Source organism: Oryctolagus cuniculus, chromosome 4 (assembly GCF_964237555.1).
Source record: "Oryctolagus cuniculus chromosome 4, mOryCun1.1, whole genome shotgun sequence".
Lineage (NCBI taxonomy): Eukaryota > Metazoa > Chordata > Mammalia > Lagomorpha > Leporidae > Oryctolagus > Oryctolagus cuniculus.
Genome location: NC_091435.1, coordinates 121,858,366 through 121,876,073, shown reverse-complemented (window position 1 = coordinate 121,876,073; position 17,708 = coordinate 121,858,366). Strand labels below are relative to the sequence as shown.

At 40.2% G+C, this 17,708-nt stretch overlaps 1 long non-coding RNA gene across 1 annotated transcript in view; it reads right to left on the bottom strand.

The window, feature by feature from the left end:
- Positions 1 to 17,708, bottom strand: part of LOC127482887 (uncharacterized) — a 60,341-nt gene that overhangs the window by 42,212 nt on the left and 421 nt on the right. The gene's annotated exons all lie outside the window — the stretch shown is intronic.

Sequence of the window (17,708 nt, the reverse complement as noted above, 5' to 3'; positions counted from 1 at the left end):
GCAGAGCCGGGAGCCCGCCGCAGGGCGGGCGCCGGGAAGCCGTGCAGATGAGAGCGCGGGCTGAAGCGGAGCAAAGCAGGGAAGCCGCCGCGGGGCGGTGAGGTGCCGAGAAGCAGCCTCAGGGCGGGCGCCGGGAAGCCGCGAAGATAAGAGAAACAAGTTTAGAAGTAAAATGAGAGAAATAGGAATGCTGGCAGAAAGAAGAAATAGGAGAAATAGGAATGCCCGGAGATAGAGAAATAGAGAAAAATAAGGCCTCCCCACACCACAGCAATGAGAGAGCTTGGATTCGGTCTGCCTGATTAGTAAGACAATAAGCACCTGTGGGCGGCTGCAGGTCACCGAAGACAGGCACGTTATCAACACCAATAAGTCTCCCCACAAGAAGGCAATGAGAGGGCTTGGATTCGGTTTGCCTGATTGATAGGACTTGTAAGCACCTGCAGGCAGTTCTAGCAGAGCAGAGCATGCGCTGCAGGGCACCGAACTCAGGCATGCATCAGCGCCTAAAAACCTCCTCACAACATGGCGAAGAGAGGACCCGGATTCGGTTTGCCTGATTGGTAGGTCTTGTAAGCACCTGTGGGCAACTCTAGCAAGCAGAGCAGAGTGTGTGCCGCGGGGCACCGAAGACAGGCGCGTATCAACGCCAAAAATAAAAAGAAAGGGGGATCTGTGGGGAGCAACTCAGACTAGACTAAGTTACTGGAATTAAGACTTATTCTATGCATCTGCTCTCCCACAATATGGCGCTGGGAGAGGAGGAAACAGCTTCTACGCAGCTGCCTCTTGCCAACTTGAGTGATGACCTCCAGGAGCTGATCCTGCTCCTGATTGGAGGAGAGCAGCGTACTCGGCGTGTGGGCAGCCGAGTTGGGATTGGTGGAAGAGGACTATAAAGGAGGAGAGAGACAACATGCACCAGGAACATCTAAGGGGAATATCTATCTGAAGGAACACCTGTGCAGCCCCCGAGAGAGCTGGCCGGCGGTGTGCCGCTCCCCCGCGGAAGTGGGGAAAGTGGCTGGGGGCCCGCCCCTCCACGGAGGTGGAGGGACGGTAGCCAACCCAGGAAGAACCAGCAGCAAACCCGGGGAGGGCCGAGCAGACAAAAGAACAGCGCAGGGTCCTGTGTCGTTCCTCCACGAAGACGGGGAGTGACATAATGGTGCCGTGACTCGGATATGAAGCCTAGGCAGGGTTTAGTGTCGTTCCTCCATGAAGAGGGGGAGTGACATAATGGTGCCGTGACTCGGATATGAAGCCTAGGCAGGGTTTAGTGTTGTTCCTCCACGAAGAGGGGGAACGACAAATACGTTATCCCTCTTAGTATTTTTTGTTTGTTTGTTCTACTTATTACTTTTGGTTGAATACTGTAATCGATACACAATTATTCTTAAGTGCTGAAACTTAACTGAAAAGTGATCGCTGTTAAATATAAGAGTGGGAATAAGAGAGGGAAGAGATGTGCAATTCGGGACATGTTCAAGCTGACTTACCTCAAACGGTAGAGTTAGAAACATATCAGGGGATTTCCAATTCAATCCCATCAAGGTGGCATGTACCAATGCCATCTCACTAGTCCCGATGATCAATTTCTGTTCACAACTGATCATAATGATAGGACTAAGAACCAAAGGGATCACATAAACAAGACTAGTGTCTGCAAATACTAGCTGATAGAATAAAAAAGGGAGAGAATGATCCAACATGGGAAGTGAGATACACAGCAGACCCATAGAATGGCAGATGTCCTAAACAGCACTCTGGCATCAGAATCAGCCCTTACAGCATGCAGATCCGGTTTAAAAGCCCATGAGAGTATTTCAGGCATGGAAAGCCAAGACACTCTGGGGGAAAAAAAAAAACACTAAATGAAAGATCTTTGCAAGTGAGATCCCAGTGGAAAGAACAGGTCATCAAAGAAGGAGGTACCTTTCTCTGAAGGGAGGAGAGAACTTCCACTTTGACTATGACCTTGTCTAAATATGATCAGAGTCAGTGAACTCAAAAGGCTTCCATAGTCTTGGCAGCTCATGACAAGAGCCTAGGGTGATTACTGATGCCATAAACAAGAGTGTCAATTTGTTAAGTCAACAACAGGAGTCACTGTGCACTTACTCCTCATGTAGGATCTCTGTCCTTAGTGTGCTGTACATTGAGATTTAATGCTATAACTAGTACTCAAACAGTATTTTTCACTTTATGTTTCTGTGTGGGAGCAAACTGTTGAAAGTTTTACTTAATGTATGCTAAACTGATCTTCTGTATATAAAGATAATTGAAAATGAATCTTGATGTGAATGGAAGGGGAGAAGGAGTGGGAAAGGGGAGGGTTGCAGGTGGGAGGGATGTTATGGGGGTGGGAAGCCATTGTAATCCATAAGCTGTACTTTGGAAATTTATATTCATTAAATAAAAGTTAAAAATAAAAAAATAAAAAAAAGAACTCAGAAACTTGTTGAATTATCTGAGGTCAGTGGAGGTTGAGTTTGCTGTGAATTTGTTCAAAGCCATTGAAAACAAAAAAACAAATCTAGAAAATAACCCTATGGTTTGGTTGCGTATTTAAAGGAACTAATTAGCGAGTACTGATTTCTTCTTGTACAATGACTTTTTTTTTTGACAGGCAGAGTGGACAGTGAGAGAGAGAGACAGAGAGAAAGGTCTTCCTTTGCCGTTGGTTCACCCTCCAATGGCTGCCTCAGCCAGTGTGCTGCAGCTGGTGTATCGCGCTGATCTGAAGCCAGGAGCCAGGTGCTTCTCCTGGCTTCAGATCATGCGGGTGCAGGGCCCAAGGACTTGGGCCATCCTCCACTGCACTCCCGTGCCATAGTAGAGAGCTGGACTGGAAGAGGGGCAACCGGGACAGAATCCAGCGCCCCCACTGGGACTAGAACCCGGTGTGCTGGTGCCACAGGTGGAGGATTAGCCTATTGAGCCATGGCGCCGGCCATAATGACTTTTCAAGTGCTGCTTTTTTCCCTGTAATATGTCTTAAAATGTGGTGTTGTAATGTCTCTTGTTTTGTTTTTGTTGCTTAAGATCTATTTTTAGCTATTCTGGGTCTCTCATGTTCCAGAATTTTAGCATCATTTTTTTTTTTCAGATCTGAGAAGAATGTCATTGGTAATTTGATTCAGATCACATTGAATCTGAAATTGCTTTGGGTAGTATGAACATTTTGATGATATTAATTCTTCCAATACACAATTATGGAAGATTCTTCCATGTTTTTGTATCTTCTTCTTTTTCTCTTGTTTTGTTTTGCTATGTTCATTGTAGAGATTTTTTTACCCCATTGGTTAAATTTATTCCAAGTCATTTAAAATTTTTGTAGCTATTGTGAATGGTACTGATCTTACAAGTCCTTTCTCAGCCTTAGCACTGTCTGTGTATACAAAGCCTACTGATTTTTAATTGTTAATTTTATATTCTGCAACTTTGCCATTCTCATTCTCTTATTAGTTCCAGTAGTTTCTTAATGGAGTCTTTTGGTTTCCCTATATGCATCTGCAAACAGGGATAATTTGACTTCCTCTTCTTCAATTTGTATCCCTTTGATTTCTTTTTCTTACCTAAAGGCCATGGCTAAAACTTCTAGAAGTTTATTGAATAGCAATGGTGAGAGTGGACAACCTTGTTTGATTCTGTATCTTAGTGGAAATGCTCTCAATTTTTGACATTCAATATGATGGTAGCTGCTTGTCATATATTGCCTTGATTGTGCTAAGAATGTTGCTTCTATACCCAATTTGCTTAAGGCTTTTATCATGATAAGCTGTTGTATTTTACCAGTGCTCCTCTGCATGTATTGAGATAATCAGATGGGTTTTATTCCTTAATTTTTTGATGTGATGTATTACATTGATTTGTGTATGTTGAACCATCCCCGGCTACTAGGGATAAATTCCACTTGGTCTGGGTGAATGGTCTTTCTAATGTATTGTTGGATTCAATTAGCTAGTATTTTGTTGAGGATTTTTGCATCTATGTTCATCATGGATATCTGTCCATACAGCATAGCTACATGAACTTCAGCTGCTCTGGGATATGAAAATAACAAAGGAAGGACCATGTTTATATGGGCCTGACTGAGGGAAATTTTGGTGAAGAAGTGAAAATACAGCAAGGACCCCATAGGATAAGAGGAGAGAAGACAGAGACAGTGCTGCAGCTAGCTGAGTGGAACAACCAGCTGCCAGGCTGTGAACAGCCATCCTACCACATCAGGGTAGTAAGAAATTGCTTCGCACCCCACCACTTAGAGTTTTAGACAAGAGGGACTTCCACAACTCACCTACTGACTTTTACTTCAGCCTTTGGAGCTGACTGGGCTGTATGCCACTGCCAGGCTTGGAACAGGGCAGCCGCTTTGCTTCCTTTTCCTCCCCTACTCCCGCAGAGAGTCATAGTCATCAGTGAAACATTGGGCAGTCAGGTGGAAATTCCAGCTTCTTTGAGATAACATAGTTTTTAAAAATGATAACCATTCAGGGGCTGGCACTGTGGTGCAGCAGGTTAACGCCCCAGCCTGAAGTGCTGGCATCCCATATGGGCGCTGGTTTGAGACCTGGCTGCTCCACTTCCTATCCAGCTCTCTGCTATGGCCTGGGAAAGCAGTAGAAGATGGCCCAAGTCCTTGGGCCCCTGCACCCATGTGGGAGACTCAGTAGAAGCTCCTGGCTCCTGGCTTCAGATTGGTGCAGCTCCAGCCATTGCGGCCAGTTGGGGAGTGAACCAGTGGATGGAAGACACCACCTCCCCCAGCCTCTCCTCTCTCTGTGTAACTTTCAAATAAATAAATAAATCTTTAAAGAAAGACCATCCAGAGATAATCTTCTACACTGTATTTTTCTCCTAATATTCTCCAGGTAAATGTCTCTATGAATCTTTCCTATAATACATAGTATAACTTCTAAAATATTCCTTTTTAGTGCATTTATTTCAAATTCACATATTCACAGTTTTTAACTTACTTCAGTAATATTTTCCACTGGCCCTTTAAGGTTAATTGAAAGTCACATATCGTGGCTGGCGCCGCGGCTCACTAGGCTAATCCTCCGCCTTGCAGCGCCGGCACACCGGGTTCTAGTCCCGGTCGGGACGCCGAATTCTGTCCCGGTTGCCCCTCTTCCAGGCCAGCTCTCTGCTGTGGCCAGGGAGTGCAGTGGAGGATGGCCCAAGTGCTTGGGCCCTGCACCCCATGGGAGACCAGGAGAAGCACCTGGCTCCTGCCTTTGGATCAGCGCGGTGTGCCAGCCGCAGCGCACTGGCCGCGGCGGCCATTGGTGGGTGAACCAACGGCAAAGGAAGACCTTTCTCTCTGTCTCTCTCTCACTGTCCACTCTGCCTGTCAAAAAAAAAAAAAGTCACATATCAACCTGCCTTATACAATCTCATCTTTTTTGGTTTATTCATATTATTATTTGTGTGGTCACTTGACTCTGTTGTGATAAAGGAAGGTATTGCATATTAGTGTGAATTATCACCTTGCTATTTACTTTTAGACATGCCTTACTGTTCACATATAAGGAGACACTCTGCATGGCATTTACCAAGCTTCAGGAGGAATAGGGCTTTATCTTGAGAACTCATGTGTGGATGAGTCTTTGGAATGGGGGAGGGTGTCTGGTGCAGCTGTTAAGCTGCCAGTTTTGATGTCCCCATCCCATATCAGGGTCTGGATTTAAGTTGTAATTCTGCTCCTGATTCCAGATTCCTGCTAATGTACGTTCTCAGAGGCAGCAGATGATGACTCATGGGTCCCTGCTACCCATGTAGTGGAATCATACTGAATTTCTGGTTTTGGCCTGGCTTAGCCCCAGCTGCTGCAGGCATTTGAGGAGTGAACCAGTGAATGGGAGATTCTCTCTCTCCTCTCTCCCTCTCTCCCTCTCTCCTTCTCTCCTTCTCTCCCTTTCTCCCTTTCCCCCTATCCTTCTCCCCCTCTCTCCCTTCCTCTCCCTCTCTCTTCCTCTCTTTACCTCTCCACCTCCTTCCATCCTCTCCCCCTTATTTGGTATAAATAAGATAAATCAATTTATAAATTAAAAAATACTCTGTGAGGAAACTAGTCTTCAGGCTATGAATGATAAGACACAGTTTAGTGTAGGACAAGACACACATAAGCACTGCTAGCAGACTACGTCTCAGGTTAAATGGAAGGAGTCTTGGTCTTTAGGTTTAAGAAAATTGCGACTTATGTGAAGAAGGAATCTGCATAGGCAAGTTCTATTAGTTGGAGACAACATGGGCATACCTTGATTTTCAGAGGTGGGGAGATCATACGTCCTGTACATGGCAGAAGAGAACTAGTGTAGATCTCTAAAGATAGTCCCAGTGAATTAACAAAAGTTTGGCTGGCTCTTAGGGAGTGTTTTTAATTAGGTTGGGTCACATGAAATTGCTGATAATGAACCATTTTTCACTTAGAACTAGTCAATTTCTTAAGGCTTGAGCCACTAAGTACTGTTCTGAATTCAACACAGCAATTTAAAAGCCTCCCAAGAGTGTGATGATGAAATCCAAGTGGGCTTTCCACGTCAGCCCCAGAGGTTGGAGAATGACTTGGTGCCTTCTTGATTGGGTGTCTCTCGCTCAATATTAAACTGAAGGGCTCTAACTTTGGCTCCAGCCTGTCTAGTGTTTTCATCAGTGTCTTAGGTGAAGCTGAAAAAAGCAGACTTATTAAATTTAGAGGGAACATGAATTAAGAAGTATAATACTGAGTTCAGACTGCAAATGACCTCAACTAACTAAATCTCAAGGCTAGAATTCAAAAATTAAGTAAAAATAATGGGTGGATGTTCCTGCATTTATATTCATTTAGTTCATCATCCCTAATTGAGTCCCTAGCATGTGCAGGAGACTGTTTTGGGTACTGATGATGAACAATCAGCTAGGGTCTTACGTTGGCACTGGGGTTAAAAAAGAGACGCAAGGTACCCATTAACCAAGATAGGAATGTTAAAGCAAGGTCATCAATTGTTCTTAAAAAATAATTCTGAAGGTTTCTGATCATGAAGATGTTGAATGTCACAATCATTCTGGAAGTTTCTCATGTGTCAAGAATAGTACTAAAATTGTCCATCAAAGCATTTCATGTTTTTTCAACTTAATGTTTTATTTATTTATTTTCCCAAATAAACTTTTTATTTGATGAATAAAATTTTATAAGTATGACTTTAGGAATATAATTATTCTTCTCACAATAGCTGCCTTCCCCCCCAGACTCCTACCCCTCCTCCTCCTCCCTCTCCTTCCCAGTCCTATTCTCCATTAAGTTTCATTTTCAATTAACTGTACACAGAATAACAACTCTATACTAAGTAAAGATTTCAACAGTTTGCACGTGCTCACACACAGAGACCTGAGAACAAGTTTTACAGTTAACTCTCATAATACAACTCATTAAGGACAGAAGTCTTGCATGGGAAGTTAGTTCACAGTGACTCTTGTTGTTAATTTAACAATTAACACTCTTATGTATGATGCCAGTGACCAACCAAGGCTCTTGACATGAGCTGCTAGGAAGTGGAAGCCTTTTGAATCCACAAACTCCATCAGTATTTAGACAAGGACATAAGCAAAGTGGAAGTTCTCTTCTCTATTCAGAGAAAAGTACATGCTCTTTTACGGCCACTTTTTTATGATTTCATTTTTTTAACTTTTATTTAATGAATATAAATTTCCAAAGTACAGAATATGGATTACAATGGCTTCCCCCCCAATAGCTTCCCTCCCACCCGCAACCCTCCCCCTCCTATTCCCTCTCCCCTTCCATTCACATCAAGATTCATTTTCAATTATCTTTATATACAGAAGATCAATTTAGCATACATTAAGTAAAGATTTCAACAGTTTGCATCCACACTGAAACACAAAGTGAAAAATACTGTTTGAGTACTAGTTATAGCATTAAATCACGATGTACAGCACATTAAGGACAGAGATCCTACATGAGGAGTAAGTGCACAGTGACTCCTGTTGTTGACTTAACAAATTGACACTCTTGTTTATGGTGTCAGTAATCACCTTAGGCTCTTGTCATGAGTTGCCAAGGCTATGGAGGCCTTTTGAGTTCACTGACTCTGATCATATTTAGACAAGGTCATAGTCAAAGTGGAAGTTCTCTCCTCCCTTCAGAGAAAGGTACCTCCTTCTTTGATGACCTGTTCTTTCCACTGGGATCTCACTTGCAAAGATCTTTCATTTAGTTGTTTGTTTGGTTGTTTTTTTTCCCCCAGAGTGTCTTGGCTTTCCATGCCTGAAATACTCTTATGGGCTTTTCAGTGGATCTGATTGCCTTAAGAGCTGATTCTGAGGCCAGAGTGCTGTTTAGGACATCTGCCATTCTATGGGTCTGCTGTGTATCTCGCTTCCCATGTTGGATCATTCTCTCCCTTTTTTATTCTATCAGCTAGTATTTGCAGACACTAGTCTTGTTTATGTGATCTCTTTGACTCTTAGTTCTATCATTATGATCAATTGTGAACAGAAATTGATCACTTGGACTGGTGGGACGGCATTGATACATGACACCTTGATGGGATTGAATTGGAATCCCCTGTATGCCACTTCTTTCTGCTGGTGTCTCACAGAGATCTTTCATGTTGAATTTTTTTTTTTTTTGCCACAGTGTCTCAGCTTTCTGTACCTGAAATGTTCTCATGGGCTTTTCAGCCAGACCATAATGCCTTGAGGGCATTCTGAATTCAGAGTGCTATTTAAAGCGATTGTCATTCTATGAGTCTGCTATGTGGACTCTTTCCATGTTGAAACATTTTCTCCTTTATAATTTTATCTATTGTTATTACCAGATATTTGATCTTATTTATATGATTCCTTTAACACGTAATCCTATCTAAATGTTCATTTTAACACTTAATATGGTCACTTTAACACTTAAGAGCACGTTTTTACAACCCAGTTTAATGGGATTTGGGGCCCCATGGGAAGTTTTTTTTTTACCCTTAGAAGTAAGCCTGTAGGAATGCATGCAGAACTATACAGCTTCACAGTTACAAACTTCCTCCTCCAGCTCTTATTCCCACTCTTATTTTTTAAACTAAGATCTATTTTCAATTGAATTTATATACATATGATTAACTCTATGTTAAGTAAAGAGTTCAACAAATATTATGAAGGAAAAAAGTTCCCCGACAGTCAAGACGAGGGCTACTCAAGTCATCCCTTCTCAAAGTGTCAGTTTTACTTCTATAGATTTCCTTTTAGGTGCTCTATTAGTTATCACAGATCAGGGAGAACATATGGTTTTTGTTTCTTTGGGACTGGCTTATTTCACTAAGTATGATGTTTTCCAGATCCATCCATTCTATTGCAAATGGTTGGATTTCTTTTTTTCTTCACTGCATAGTATTCCATAGTGCACATATCCCATTATTTCTTTATCCAGTCTTCAGTTGACTGACATTTCAGTGGATTCCATGTCTTAGCTATTGTGAATTGAGCTGCAATAAATATAGAGGTGCAGATAACTCTTTTGTTTACTGATTTCATTTTCCTTGTGTAAATTACCAGGAGTGGGATGACTGGGTCATATGGTAGGTCTATATTGAGAGTCCTGAGGAATCTCTATACTCTCTTCCATAGTGGTTTTACCAGTTTACCTTCCAACCAACAGTGGGTTAGTGTCCCTTTCCCCCCACATCCTTGCCAGAATTTGTTGCTTGTTTATTTCTGCATGAAAGTCATTCTAACAGGGGTGAGGTGAAATCTCATTGTGGTTTTGATTTGCATTTCCCCGACAGCTAGTTATCCTGAACATTTTTTCATGTGTCTGTTGGCCATTTGGATTTCCCCTTTTGAAAAACATCTGTTTAAGTCCTTTTCCCATTTCTTAACTGGGTTGTTTGTTTTGTTGTTGTGGAGTTTCTTCATCTCTTTGTAGTTTCTGGTCATAATCCTTTATCAGTTGCATAGTTTGCAAATAATTTCTCCCATTCTGTTGATTGCTTCTTCCCTTTTCTGAGTGTTTCTTTTGCGGTACAGAAGCTTCTCAATTTGATGTAATCCCACTTGTTATTTTGGCTTTGACTGCCTGTGCCTCTAGGTTTTTTTCCAAGAACTCTTTGCCTGTGCCTTTATCTTACACGGTTTCCCACATGTTCTCTAATAATTTGATGGCATCAGGTCATATATTTAGGTCTTTAATCCATTTTGAATGGATTTTTGTGTAAGGTGTAGGGATCCTGCTTCATACTTATGTGTGTGGAAATCCAGTTTTTTCAGCACCAATTTTTTTTTAACTAGAGGAAGGCATGTTTGCCTTTTTAATTTTTTTTAACTTTTATTTAATAAATATAAATTTCCAAAGTACAACTTTTGGATTACAGCAGCTTCCCCCCCATAACCTCCCTCCCACCCTGGATTGACCTCTGGTGCTTCTATTCTGTTCCTTGATCTGTTCAGCCTTTTCTGTACCAGAACCAGGCTGTTTTGATGATAACATTGTTGTAGTATGTCTTGGAACTGGTATTCTGATGCCTCTGGCTATGTTTTTATTGTATAAGATTGCTTTGGCTATTTAGGGTCTCCTGTATTTCCATATGAATTTCAGCATCAATTTTTCCAGATTTGAGAAGAATGTCCTTGGTATTTTGATTGGTATTGCATTGAATTTCTAAATTGATATTGGAAGAATGGATATTTTAATGTTATTGATCCTTCCAATCCATGAACATGGAAGGTTTTTCCATTTTTTCTATCTTCTTCTATTTCTTTCTTTAATGTTTTGTAAATTTCATCATAGTGATCTTTGACATCCTTGGTTAAATTTATTACAAGGTATTTGATTTTTTTGTAGATATTGTGAATGAGATTGATCTTAGAAGTTCTTTATCAGCTGTGACATTGTCTGTATATACATAGGCTGTTGATTTTTGTGTATTGACTTTTAATCTGCAACTTTACCAAACTCTTCTATGAGTTCCAATAGTGTCTAGATGGAGTCTTTTGGATCCCCTATATATCGAATCATGTCATTTGCAAAGAGGGTTAATTTGACTTCCTCCTTCCCAATTTCTATTCCTTTAATTTCTTTTTCTTGCCTAATGGCTCTGGCTAAAAATTCCAGTACTATATTGAATAGCAGTGGTGAGGGTGAGCACCCTTTTCTGGTTCCAGATCTCAGTGGGAATGATTCCAACGTTTTCTCATTCAATAGGACGCTGACTATGGTTTGTCATAAATTGTCTTGATTGTGTTGAGGAATGTTCCTTCTATACCCAATTTTCTTAGAATTTTGATCATGAAAGCGTGTTGTATTTTATCAAACGCTTTCTCTGCATCTATTGAGATAATCATATCATTTTTGTTCTTCAGTCTGTTAATGTGATGTATCACAATGATTGAATGGCAAATGTTGAACCATCCTTGCATACCAAGGATAAATCCCACTTGGTCCAGGTGAATGATCTTTCTGATACGTTGTTGGATTCAATTGGCTAGAATTTTATTGAGGATTTTTGCATCTGCATTCTTCAGGAAAATTGGTCTGTAGTTCTCTTTCCCTGTTGTATCTTTTTCAGGTTTAGGAATTAAGGTGATGCTGGCTTCATAAAAGAATTTGGGAAGATTCCCTCCCTCTCAATTGTTTTGAATAGCTTGAGAAGAATTACAGTTAGTTCCTTAAATGTGTGGTAGAATTCAGCAGTAAATCCATCTGGTCCTGGGCTTTTCTTTGTTGGGAGGGTCTTTACTACTGGTTCAATTTCCATGTTGGTCACCAGTCTTTTTAGGTTTTCTATGTCTTCATGGCTCAATTAGGTAGGTTGTATGTGTTCAGGATCTATCCATTTCTTCTAGGTTTCCCAGTTTGTTTGCATGCATCTCTTTGTAGTAATTTCTGATGATTCTTTTTATTTCTGTGGTATCTGTTGTTACACTTCCTTTTTCATGTCTAATTTTATTGATTCGGGTCTTCTCTCTCCTTTTTTTGGTTAGTTGGGCCAACAGTGTGTCAATTTTATTTATTTATTTTTTCAAAAACCAGCTCTTTGTTTTGCTGATCTTTTGTAATTTTTTTTTGGATTCAATTCTGTTGATTTCTTCTCTAATTTTAAAATTTCTTTTCTTTTACTAGTTTTGGGTTTTTTTTTTGCTGTAGTTTTTTTAGATCCTTGATATGCATTGATAGCTCATTTATTTGGTGCCTTTCCAATTTCTTGATGTAGGCACCAATTGCTATAAACCTTCCTCTTAACACTGCTTTTGCTGTATCCCATAAGTTTTGATATGTTGTATTCTCATTTACTTCCAGAAAGTTTTTGATTTCTCTTTTGATTTCTTCTAAGACCCACTGTTCATTCAGGAGCATGTTGTTCAGTCTCCATGTGTTTGAATATGTTCTAGAGATTCCTGAATTGCTTCTTTCTAGCTTCATTCCATTGTGGTCTAAAAAGATGCATGGTATGATTTTAATTTTTAGGAATTTGCTGATACTTGCTTTATGGCCTGGCATGTGGTTAATCCTAGAGAAAGGTCTATGCACTGGAGAGAAGAATGTATATTCTACATCTGTAGGATGAAAAGTTCTGTAGATATCTGTTAGATCTATTTGGTCTATAGTGTTGATTAAATCCATTGTTTCCTTGCTGATTTCCTCCTGGTTGATCTGTCCATTGCTGAAAGTAGGGTATTGAAGTTCCCCATTATTATTTTCTTTGAGTCTATATGTCCTTTTAGATCCCTTAGCATTTCTTTTCAATAGCCGAATACCCTGTAATTAGATGCACATACCCTTTTATAATAGTGACATTTCCCTGTTGTACTGATCACTTAATCACTACTTAGTGCCCTTCTTTGTCTCTTAACAATTTTTGTGTTAAAGTCTATTTGTCTGATATTAGGATGGATACACCAGCTATTTTCTGGCTTCTGTTAGCATGGAATATCTTTTTCTATCCTTTCACTTACTTTGAATCTGCATGCATCTTTGTTGGTGTCATGTGTTTCTTGTAGGCAGCAAATAAATGATTTTTGTTTCTTAATGCATTCAGCCAGTTTGTCTTTTAACTGAAGATATCAGACCATTTACATTAAGGTGACTATTGATATGCAATGACTTTTCCCTGCAATTTTTCCAAAAATATTCCTATTGTTTACTTTGGATTTCCTTTGTACTTTTACTGGGAGATTTTCTTCCTTTAGTTTCTTTTGTAGTGATGACCATGTTTCTGTGTCTCTGTACACACATCCTTAAGCATGTTTTTCAGGGCTAGATGGGAGGTGATAAATTATTTCAATTTCTGTTTGTTATGGAAAGTCTTTAGTTCACCTTAATTCATTAATGAGAGTTTTTGCAGGGAATAGTATTCTGGGTTGACAGTTATTTTCCTAAGGCTTGGAATGTATCTCACCATTGTCCACTAGCCTAGGGTTCCTGATGAGAAGTCCACTGTGAGTCTAATTGGATGTCCTCTGAAAGTAATCTGGCATTTCTTTCATGCGCATTTTAGAATCTTTTCTTCATGTTTTACTATAGTGAGTTTGATTACAATGTGTCCTGGTGAAGATCTTTTCTGGTCATGTCTATTAAGAGTTCTATGTGCTTCCTGTACTTGGATATCCTTTTCTTTCTCCAAATTAGGGGAATTTATTTCACTAAAAAGGCTTTCTAATCCTTCTCTTTCCATGCCTCCAGGAACTCCTAGAATCCCTGTGGTGGGTGGTTTAATAGTATCCTGTAGATTATCAGCAGTGTTTTTTTTTCCTAATTTCTTCTTCTTATTTTTGCTCTGACTGTATAATTTCCTGTGCTTTGTCTTCTAATTGGGTTTTCTTTCTTCTGCTTAACTGATTCTGTTTTTAAGGCTTTCTACTGAATTTTTAATTTGTTGCATTGATTCTTCATTTCATTTTGATTTCTCTTTAAGATCTCAATTTTGTGGTAGAAATTTTCTTTCATGTCCTGTATGCATTTCAGTGTTTTGTGCATTTGGTTCTGATTACTTCTATGTAATCATATGATCAATTTTTTGAATTCTACTTCTGGCACTTCCTCAATCTCATCTTCACAATCTAGTATTGAAGTGTTGTGTTCTTTTGAGAGCATCATGTTGTCTTCCTTATTATTTTTTAAAAGATTTTATTTATTTGAGAGGTATAGTTACAGACAGTGACGGGGGAGAGACAGAGGGAAAGATCTTCCATCTACTGGTTCACTCCTCAAATGGCTGCAATGGCTGGTGCCGGGCTGTTCTAAAACCAGGAGCCCAGGAGCTTATTCCAGGTATCCCACATGTGTGCAGGTGCCCAAGTGCCTGGGTCATCTTCTACTGTTTTCCCAGGCCATAGCAGAGAGCTGGATCAGAAGAGGAGAAGCTGGGCCTAGAACTGGTACCCATTTGGGATGCCAGCATTTAATGCAGAGGATTAACCTACTACACCACAGCACTGGCCCCTGTCTTTATTTTTGTTTCTTGAATTGGTGCATTTTTTTTCTTATTTGTGGAGATACTTGTTGGTTTCTTCTTCTTCTTCTTTTTCACTGTAGTGGCTTTTATCTTTGTACTATGCCGCTGTAGGTTAGTGGAGTGTTTGCTTTCAGTGAACAACTAGATGCATTTGGTGGATGTGGCCAGGGAGCTCTGTGTAGTTCTCCAGGGTGAAGTGTGTGCCTAAGGTGACACACCCAGTTTTGGCTTGGTAAATCCGCTTATTTTTTTAAAAATCAGATGTGAGGTTTATTCTATTCTGTTGAGCTCCTCTCTTCAAAGGAGACCAGTGCCTGAGCACTAGCCCCAGTGGGTGTAATATTCATCTGCTCTGCCACAAGGACCACACAAAGGATCTGTTCAGTCCTCAGTGTAGGCTCAGATTCCCCAGAAATGTCCCTCACCAGGTACCCACGGAGCCCTGAGCTTGGTGAATCTCCCACAGTGACTGCCCAAAGCCCCAACCACACCATGAGCCCTCCCACAGTAACAAGCTCCCAGTCCCCTGTTAGTTCTCCCCACCAGAGTCAGGAGCCTCTACTCAGCTGGTTGCTGGGTGCACACACCAGTGGCGCAGCTGTAACGTATTTCCAAAATGGTGCCTGCTCTATTGGCTTGCTATAGAATGCCATTGTGGGGTGATCTGGGAGAAACATACCCCTACTTTTTTTTTCTCCTCTAGTTTGGCAGATATACTATCCCTGACAGGGCTCCAAGCTGGGTTTCCTCTAGGCTCTTCCTGCAGCTTTATCAGCAGTGGCTTGGGCTGCTGCAGTCTGGTCTCACCTCACTTTCCAACGCTGTTGCAGATGCTCTCAGCTGCTGGGGTCCTGAATTCTGGGTGTCCACGCCCTCCATGTAGGTCCACTGAATCCTTCTAATTTGCATAGAATTTCCTCTACTATTTTCTCCCTAACTCTTCCCTAAGCTGCACTCTCCACTTTTTAAAAACTATCTTCTCCTAGACTAGAGCAGTAAGCTCCCTCCCTCCTCTGCCATCTTTGAAGCTACCTTATTCATTATTTTTTCATGTATTTGTGAAAAGAAAAAGTTCCAATGAAATTATAGGATTTTTCATATTAAATACAATGTACAGCCCTGTGGAAGCAACTTTCCCAAAGTTTTCTGAGCTTTTCAGACCACTGCAAAGATGAGTTTAGGTGTGGGTGAATGGGAGGGGTAACGTATTTTAAAATATTGACAAAGCAGAGTACACCTAAATAAGAAGAGTCAGATGTTAAAGAATCTGGAAGTTGTATATTTTAAGAAATATCCCAATAGCTGTAGAAAATGATACACTAAAAGTCAACATTAAAAAAAATTGTTTCCAAACATTTGAAGTTTGACAAATAGGTAAGGAAGTACTCTTTCTCTTGTTACTCTGTTTATCAGAGATAACATAGAATAATGAAAAGTTCAGAGTGAGAAATATTTATTGGGTATAATAATGGCACACCTCATATGTAGAGCTATCTATCAATGGAATGATGTTTGAGGTAGTAAGCTTGCTGTCTCCGGAAATATTTAATAAGATGCTAATTGATTCTTCATCAGGACAGCATTCCTACCATGGAAATGAAGTAAGAATAGGTGTGCTGGCCATATTTCTCCAACTCCATGCCTGTGATTCTAGTGATGTGTTTAGCAGGTGTTTATTTGAGGAAATTAGTATTGACTAGGTTTCCTTTTCTTCTCAAAGGAAAAAAAGATCAGTCTAAGTTATAGTTGAAAGGTAGCTTACTCCAAAACGTTGGGATCAGTCTAAGTTGGAAAGTCACACCAGATTGAGTAGAAAGGGTAGGAAGGGATTTGGATGGGCCTAAAGACAGCTGGAGCTGACTTTGAGTTCTGACCATGGCTGGGAGTCAGGCAGCCAGGACAAGGAGGTGTGGGTGGGCATTAGTTCAGACTCTCGGCTGCAAGTGGTAGAAATCTGAACTCACACTGTCTTAAACCAAAAGAAGATGTAACTACAAAGTCTAGATGTTGATCTAACTGTAGTTATGGTTGAATCCAGATGCTCCAACAACCTGTTCCTTTCCCTCCTTCTCATTTGTTTTCCTATGTGTGGCTTATGTCTGTTGTCCAGAGGCGTGTCTAAGGGTAGCTATGCAAGAACAATTTGTTGAAAATGCAAATTCTTTCAGCTTGGCAACCCCAGCCAAGGTTCCTGTATCCAAAGTCTTATATGGACCCCAATTTGGCCCAACTTGGTAATGTGCTCAAATTTATTATTATTATTTAACTTTCATTTAATAAATATAAATTTCCAAAGTACAACTTTTGGATTATAGCAGCTTTTTCCCCTTATAACCACCCACAACAATTCCATCTCCCACTCCCTCTCCCATCCCATTCTTCACCAAGATTCATTTTCTTTTCTTTTTTTGTTTTAAAAATATTTATTTAAAAGGCATATATATGTACACATATATATGTATTCATATATGATACACATACATCTCTCTCTCAGAGAGTGATATAGAGATATCATCCAATTGTGATTTATTACTTAAATGTCCATAAAAAACCAGGGCTGATCCAGGTCAAAACCAGAGTGAGGAACTCATCTAGGCCTTCCACATGGGTAGTAGGGACCCAAGTAATTGATCCATCACCTGCTGTTCCCCACTGTGAAATTAGCCAGAAGCTGGAATCAGGAATATAGACAGGACTCAAATCCAAACACTCCAACATGGGATGAAGACATCTTAAATGGCATCTTAATTGCTAAACAAAATACCTGCCCTGAAGTTTTTCTTTCAAAATGATAGTTAATGATCCCTAATTCAGAATACCAAAGGGAAAAAGTGTAAAGACTGAAAAAAAATAAGTGAGAAAGGAGACAATATAACTTATGCCACAGGAATACAAAAGATCATGAGAATACTATGAATACACAGAGGAAATGGAGGATTCCTTAGGAGTATGCAACCTAGTAAAATTGAGTTGGGAACAAATAGAAAATATGGACAGGACACTAACCAGCAAAGAGATTACACAAATAATAAAATGCATCCAATTAAATTTAGAACATATACACTTATCTACTGGATTCTATAAAATACATAAATAAGAAATTGCAGCAATTCTATAATTCTTCTGAAAGATGAAGAGGAACACATAATTCCAAGTTCATTTTATATGACCAGCTCTTCTGATTCAAAAACCAAGCAACAGTGATGATGTTCTTGCGTAGCAAGTTAAGCCCCCACTTGCTGTGCTGGAATTCATAACAGAAGAAAGCTA